We start from the raw sequence: 8,090 nt of genomic DNA, 5'->3' as shown, positions 1-8,090 counted from the left end.
CAGGGCGGGTCATAATACCTCACATATAACCACTGTGATATTGAATTTGTACTGCCGGTTTACATGACCTGTGCAGTAAGGGTGATAACCCAATCCTTAGAAGCCAATGCTTCCACATAGATGATGATTGTCATAAGTTGGCGACTTATAGTCAAAAGTCAAGCCGGGTTAAGCATAAAACACTTATATACATTTGAGATATAATCCAAAAAAGGTCTCAAGTCAAACCCAAAATTATTCGTAAAAAAGACTTAAAAAATTTAAGGCTTCTGATTCGTATATGATCAGAAAACCGTTTCAAAGGGGTTGAGCTAAGATTCGAATACGATCATATAGCCCCCAGTGGCTTTGGCGATGCCGATCAAGTGGGTATCGACAGCTATGTTCTCTTTGGTTCGAATACGACCTATGTTTGAACAGGAAGCCCCCAAGTGACCATGAGAGTTGTTTAACGACGCTGATTCGAATACGATCCACGTCGGACCCAAAAGAGGTTAAGCTATGATTCGGATACGATCAAGAAACCCCCTAGTGAGTTTGGCGGTGTGCCGATCAAAAGGGTTTCAACAGTTATGTTCTCTTTGGTTCAAATATGACCTATGTTTGAACAGGAAGCCCCCAAGTGACCATATATTAGCATTGCACCGATCAAGAGGGTACCGACAGCTATGCTCGATGAGCAGGAAGCCCCCAAGTGACCATAATAAGATAAGCCGTAAGGCAGGATACCTATGTTTGAACCGTGCATCATGGCAACAAGTTCTTTTTGGCAACCTTTAATTTTTCTTAGAACTCGAACTTGCGAGAGATTAATTCTTTTTTGAACCGGAACTTAAACCGGTTTTGAAAGCTTCAAAAAATTTGTGAGGGAAAAATTTACCTTCGGCCGGATTTTGAACTGGTTTTGAAAGCTTCAATACTTTGTGGGAGAAAGATGTCTCTTGAACCGGATTTTAAACCAGAATCCTTATTTTGAGCCGGAAATCTTCTGATAGCCTTTAAATTTTCATCGATCTAGCAGTAATCTCCGAGTCCGGGTTACTTTTCCCTTTAATAACCCGGAGGCTGTGAACGCTATTGAAACCGGCTAATTTTGCCGAGTCATACCATTGTAGCCCCCGAGTCTCAAGACGACTCATGGATTTGGCTTGAGATTCTCCATATTTGACCATAGCAGAAGGTGTATATCATTGGTGTTGATAGCGCAATGTGAATCCACAGAAGGTTGAGGTGACTGCAGCGGGTTATAAATGATCCCGTATGAGCCGTGTTAGTAACTCGGCCAATGGTTCCTTCCAACTGGCTGTTTGAAGTTAACCAAACTGTAGTGGCGGCGACTTGTGCACCTGCCCATTGAACCATCCAGTGCAGACGGCGGCTGATAATATATGATAATTTGCCTCTAATTTGTTGGAAGAAAATCGGGTTTCCCAAGTAGTGACTTGCTCATACTCAATAAACAGCTCATCCAGACAAGTGCGGCCCGGTGTATCGATGTAGACCAGGCCGCAAGAGACGGACGGTAAAGACGACCATAACATCAGAGGCGGCATAGGCAGATGAACCGGCCGTGGCGTTGTAAGCCGGTGCGGGATTTCATTGAGTAACGACGACCACCTGTGTCAAAAGATGTTGGCGTGCCTCCATCTCCGCGGTATAATATCACTTTTTGTCATAAACAATTGCTCTGCATAAACAATATTGCAGACCAAGGCAAAGATAAGCTTGTTCTTTGACAAAAAACAACATGTTCTAATAAATAAACTTGGATGGATATCACCTGATTTGTTTGAACAACGGACGATCCGTTTATCGCGCCAGATACTCTGATTTGTTGATATACATATCGGAGTCAACCACAATATTTAAAGGACAGAGCGGACGCATGAGTCGGCCGCGGCATTGTAAGCCGGTGCGGACAGACGGGTCGGCCGTGGGCGCGGACGGTTGAGCCGGCGCGATTATGGTTGAATGAACCGGCTACAGGCGCGGTCCCGGTGAGTTGATGTAGACCGGACCGCTGAGGCGGCGATTTGCACACATCTATTAAGCCATTTGGTATAGTGCGGATATAAACGCGACCTCCAATGACAGCGCGCAGGGACCGGATCATACTTTAATCACGAGGTAATTGACCTGTGTATACAATAACATACCTCGAAAAAAATCTTTTGACGATATTTAATTATACCAAAAAAGAGTTTTAGAAAAATAGAACCTGATTGTTACGGCCGCGGCGGCTTGCAATAGCGGCTCAAGGTCGGTCGGCGCAGGGCGCAGCCGTTGACCACACCGGTGGTGACCGCACCGGCGCGATGGCAAAGATGTGTACCGCGGGGGCGGTTTGAGGCGGTCTGCGAAGGTGACTTAGCATGGCGGTGAGGGCACGGCCTGCAAGGGATGCCTCGGCGATGTCTCGAAGCCATACTTGGCGACTCAACCAAGGCACAAGGTGAGGCCGCAGCCTCAACAGTAAAAGCGGCTAGCGGTTTGGAAGCAGGCAAACAATGGCGTTCTGTGGCAGAGGCAGTCGGCGACTTGGCATGCTGGCGAGTCTAATGCCATCCAGAAATTGTGCGTATATGCACCATCTTCCATGTGACTGATGCTTTATGTGGAGTAATGGCAGAAAGCGCTAGTACTCCATGATTGAATTAGCTAGTAGTGGATTGATATTACTGATCCGTCTCATAGTGGCGCACTATGCTTGGGCCACAACTTTTTCCTTTTGCACAGAGGACGGTGAACCGCCGGCGGCAGCAAAGTGAGTCGGAGATGAGGTCACCCTGGCGACTTGTGACGGAGTGAAACCGGCAATAGCTCAGCGTAGTGGTGAAGCAGAGCCGGCCTGCAGCAGACGCATCAGCAGCCCCCAACAGCCGTGGCGAGCCATCGGCGTCTTAAGACAGGTAGACCGCAGCGCTCAGAGACGAACCCGGCTCAAAACGGATCACGGCGACTCAGTAAGCGCGGCCGGCGATGGGCACCAGCCGTGCAAGGTCACGGCCGCAGCAGAGGAGAGCCTGCGAGGTGAGCCGGCGCGAAGGGCGAGCGGCGGCTGAGAATACTGCGAGGGCAAGCCGGCCTGGAAAACATCAATTGGTACTCATGTCAATCCACTGTTTCTTTGATTCACTTTTTAGCCAAGCAGTACTTTTGGTCTCCCGCTGTGCTTTGGAAACCATGCAAGTACTATTGCTAGAGGTACGTCTTCCTTCAATATACGGGGTTGCTTTGGCAGCATGCACCATCACATAATTAGGCTGCTATCCAACTTGTTTTTGTCTTTTTGGACTTGTACCAACATCGAGTAGAATGATAAACTTGTTCCTTTTCTCTTGATGTAATGATAAACTTGTCTCAAGAGATATAGTAGCTGATCCGAACGCGAGGCACTCCTTCCTTTTCTCTTGATGTAATGATAAACTTGTTGTTAGTACTCCTTCAGTCCACGCGCACGCACAGTCCTCGAGTGCTCCGCAATCCTCTGCTTCTTTTCTTGATTTTTTTTAAACCTGTACAAATACACTGCTTGCCTCGGAACTTGATACATCAGCAGACTATGTGTGGAGGCGTGGAGCAGCGAACGCAACTCGATGGATTGGACACCATGACTATAACGTAGATTTCCTGTCAGTCTCGGTGCAACCTGTGATTGACAAGATCGCCGAAACCGCCACCACCATGGACTCGTCGACACACCACGGTGCTTGCCGCGGCCACACAAAACACAACCCTAGATTTCTCTTGAACTCAATCTCCTATCTGCTTTTCCGACTGCTTGTCACCTTGCGCAGACGGATTCAAGTAACGGCCATAGCGCATAGATCAACCCTTGTTTGCCGTGTACGCTGTCATTGAAACTTTTTCCGATTTGGACAGAGGAACTTGAAGTTGATATAAATATTTTTGTGCCGGTTCTTCTTCAACCGGTCTGTCGCGAGCTTCTCGATCTCTGAGGAAGATCCCTTCAAGAACTCAACACCATCGTGCGCAGGCCCCACGGTGGGCGCCAACTGTCGTGGAATTGTTACGGCAGATGTCCTAATGTAAGGACTTAGTCACGAGGCCAACGCATCTATGTGGTAGCTTAAAGGGGTTGAGCAGAATCGAGAGACGCAACACACAAGACGAGGATTTAGACAGCTTCGGGCCCCGGGAAACATCATCCGGTAATAACCCTACATGCTGTTTGTGGCTAGGTCTCATTATGATCATGAGGGAGTCACCGTAAGCCGGCTCTCCTCCTTGTGTCTAGCCCTAGATCTTGTTTCTTGTTCCTTCTCCCCCTTTGGGGAGCCCCGCCCCTCCTTATATAAGTTAGAGGGATGGGTTACATGTGGAGTCCTAGTAGGACTAGGACTAGTCTATCTTCTCTTACAAGTTGATTACAAGTCCGGATCTTGCTTCCTCTTAAAGGAAATATTCGTCATCCCTTTCCTCTTAAGCCGGCCCACCTTTATATGAGCCGGCACCACTGGGCCTTGGGCCTTGTCGTCCGTCTGAAGCACCCGCCGGGTCACCCATGAGTCTTCAGGCTCGTGAGTCGTCACACAAGTGAGCCGCCGGACACGTGAGTCGCCAATCCTCTGGTGGTTACCAATGAAACATCAAGTCCGGCCGGGTCATATATCCAGCTGGGTCATACCGCGGGGTATATCCCCGACACTGGACGAACTCTTATATAAAGCAAAGCGCTCCCGAGGATACATGAGAATTACTGTCAAGCTAGTTTTCATCATGCTCATATGATTCACGTTCGTTACTTTGATTATTTGATATGTGGGTGGATCGGTACTTGGGTGCTGCCCTTCCTTAGACAAGCCTCCCATTTAGGATTAACCCCTCTCGCAAGCATCCGCAACTACGAAAGAAGAATTAAGGTAAACCTAACCATAGCATGAAACATATGGATCCAAATCAGCCCCTTACGAAGCAACGCATACACTAGTAGAAAAACACCAATTAGTCCCGGTTCGTAAGGGCCTTTAGTCCCGATTCATGAACCGGGACTAATGGGTCGTTACAAATACCCCCACCCATTAGTCCCGGTTCAAACATGAACTGGGACAGATGTGCCTCCACGTGGCCGGTCCGTCGAGCCCAGTCAGGGGGGCCTTTGGTCCCGGTTGGTGGCACCAACCGGGACCAAAAATCCATGTTTTTTTACAAAAGTGGTTGCTTTAGGGGTTTTGGGGGTTATTTTTAGGTTGTTATTAGCCAACTAATAGAGAGAAGTGTCCTCTCTTATATCTTCGTCCTTGGTTTATCAACGCTGCTGCTATGTTCATTTCACCCGCTGATATAACATGCTCATGCATGCTCGCATCATACATCATCATATATAATAACAAGTCCTACTAATCATGCATCATCATACAACTTCTACTCGTTATTAATAATAAGTCATACGATCATCATCCTCATAGTCATCGAACCCAACCCTACGTAATTGTTCTTAGCACATGATCATCAGTATCAGGTAGGACCTAAACACCCTTAAGGTAAAATAGCATAAAACAATATAGACCCTGACTCTCCATTATGAAGAATGGTGATCATCCTGTCTCCAATTCTTGCCCTTCGCTGCTTTTTGCTTCCAAGAAGCTTCTTACGACTTTCCATACATTTTTTCCATTCTTTGATTGTTATGTCTCCACTTCTTTGAGAAACCCGGTATGGACAGTTGAGATTCGTAGGACGACCTGGTTGTATGTTCAAAACATGAAGGCTACCATGTGTATACATCAGATGAGGCACACAATCATTCGGGATTATCTGTTGAAAAATATAGTAATAACTTCGTAGTTAGCAATGATGTACTAGTTTTAGAAGTGTGCAAAAAGATGCACGGATATTGTAATAGTAAAAAATAATCTTACCAGGGTACCTCCATGGTAGTTACCATAGTTTAACACGTGCACTAGTGGCACGTATTGACCATAATGTTGAGGAGTTTGATTGTAGATATTGTAATTCTCAAGATCAGTATAAAATGCTACTAGATGATTTTTCTCCTGATAAGTTAATTCGGAGCCTTCGGTGTAGTAGGTTATGTCTACCATTTTCCACACATTCTTTGAAGAATGACAATAAGCTGTCAATGGAGATAAGTTGTCAACTATTTTGAAATAAATAATATAAATTACTTAATAACTATGTTAAGCTCACATGGGGGAAGAATTGGAGGTGTATCCACAAAGTGCTTCCCAATTTTTGCAACCAAAATGGGTTACACTCTGAGCATTGTACAGCTTTACTTGAAAATCCACACCATGATGGGTACTTAGGATAATTTTTTTGGTTTCGAAACTTTCATGGTCTTCAAAACCCATCCTCTCCAAGACATAGCGTCTTGCAAAGCATGGGATAAGCTAGTCAAATTGGAAAAGATGAAAAATATTGTCATGATTAAAATAGTCGAATTGACATAATTAAATTAAATAGTTGAAGTCATGAATAAATATCGTCGGTTGCGTACCGTATGAACATCGAAGGTCTCCTCGAGCTTAATGCTGAAGCCACGATCTTCGTCCAGCTCAATGAACCTGTTGCATATACCTCGGTCATCGTGGCACCAGTCGCACTCCCCCGGGCGGTTTTCGTCGTCCGAGTACGACATTTCCGGCCTATGTTCATAATTCAAATATTAAACTAGATTATTAATCACGGCTTGACTATCGATGATGTACGTAGCTCCTCCTTTCATTCCCGAGTGCATTATTACACCAAATTGTCTAGCACACGGGAATGAAGGAGAACTTATCCAATATGAGCATTCAATAAGCAAAACCAAATCATAAAATAAGCAAAACCAAATCATAAAATAAAGTAGTATTCAAATTAGCATGCATTCAATAATTATAAGCAAAAGTACATCATCTCTTGGTGTTCGTACATCGTCGAATATTATCACTAATATAGCATCAGTAATACAACTAGAACAGTAGCGCCCGACGGGGATCGACGCGGGCGGTGGTCACCCAAAGATAAGGAACCATCACAGGATCATAGCTCCAGTGAGATCCCCGAAGAACCTGCCGGGTATTGTCGAACCTGCCCTCCAATGCAACCATGTAGCGACGGACGTGCTCGTCCTCCTTGCTGACACGGTGACGTACCACCTCCGCGGTGTCCGGAAGCCTCGGCACCGTCACTGGCCCACGCGTCCGCCACCAAACAAGGATTGGGTCAACAACGGGCTGCCTCCTCACCAACCTACGTCCCCCGGAAGGTAGCACCTCCAAATACCAGCCCGGCGGAGCCCAGTCCCGAACATGGCCCTGATCAAGCAAGCCTCCACCGCCGAGTCGACGACAACGAGGATGCGGGATAGGCATCGCCGACGTCGATGCGGGAACTACTTCTATATATAGTTAAATAAAGTAGTTTTATTAATTAAATCAACTATCTAATTCAACTTCTAATTAAGCACCTACTATAAATAAATAAAGTACTACTTACTAAAAACAAACTACTTCTATATATAGTAAAATAAATTACACAATATATATATGAAGTACTTATTATATGAACAACTACTAATGAATTACACAATATATATATGAAGTACTTCTATATATAGTAAAATAAATTACACAATAAATTACACACTATCTAGTTCAACTACTAATGAAGTACTTACTAAAATCAACTAGCTAGTTCAACTATATATATATGAAGTACTTATTAAAAATATGAACTACATATTAATTAAACAATCTAAATTACACAATATGAACTACATATCTAAATTACACCACATCTAATCTAACAAAAAGATCTACACATCTAATCTAACAAAAAAATCTACTAACAGAAAAAAATCTAACATAATATGAACAAATTAATTACACAATCTAAATTACACAATATGAACTACATATCTAAATTACTACAAATCTAATCTAACAAAAAAATCTATGAACTATACAAAAAAATCTAAAAAAAATCTAACAAAAATAAAAGAAAGTTGCTCACGGCCAGCGACGGCGAGGTGCGGCAGGGCGGGCAGCGATGTCGGGGCGGGGCGGCGACGTACGGCATCGGGGCGGCGAGGGCAGCGGGGCGGGGCGGCGACGTACGGCGTC

General features: G+C 44.9%; 1 pseudogene; it reads left to right on the top strand.

Moving 5' to 3' along the window:
• Nucleotides 1–2,979: 2,979 nt before the first annotated feature.
• LOC119320557 overlaps nt 2,980–8,090 on the top strand; it is a 12,830-nt pseudogene continuing 7,719 nt past the window's right edge.

This window comes from Triticum dicoccoides, chromosome 6B (genome assembly GCF_002162155.2).
Source record: "Triticum dicoccoides isolate Atlit2015 ecotype Zavitan chromosome 6B, WEW_v2.0, whole genome shotgun sequence".
In the NCBI taxonomy this organism is placed as follows: domain Eukaryota; kingdom Viridiplantae; phylum Streptophyta; class Magnoliopsida; order Poales; family Poaceae; genus Triticum; species Triticum dicoccoides.
The sequence above is the reverse complement of the archived record's forward strand: the minus strand, read 5'-3'. Positions and strand labels throughout refer to the sequence as shown.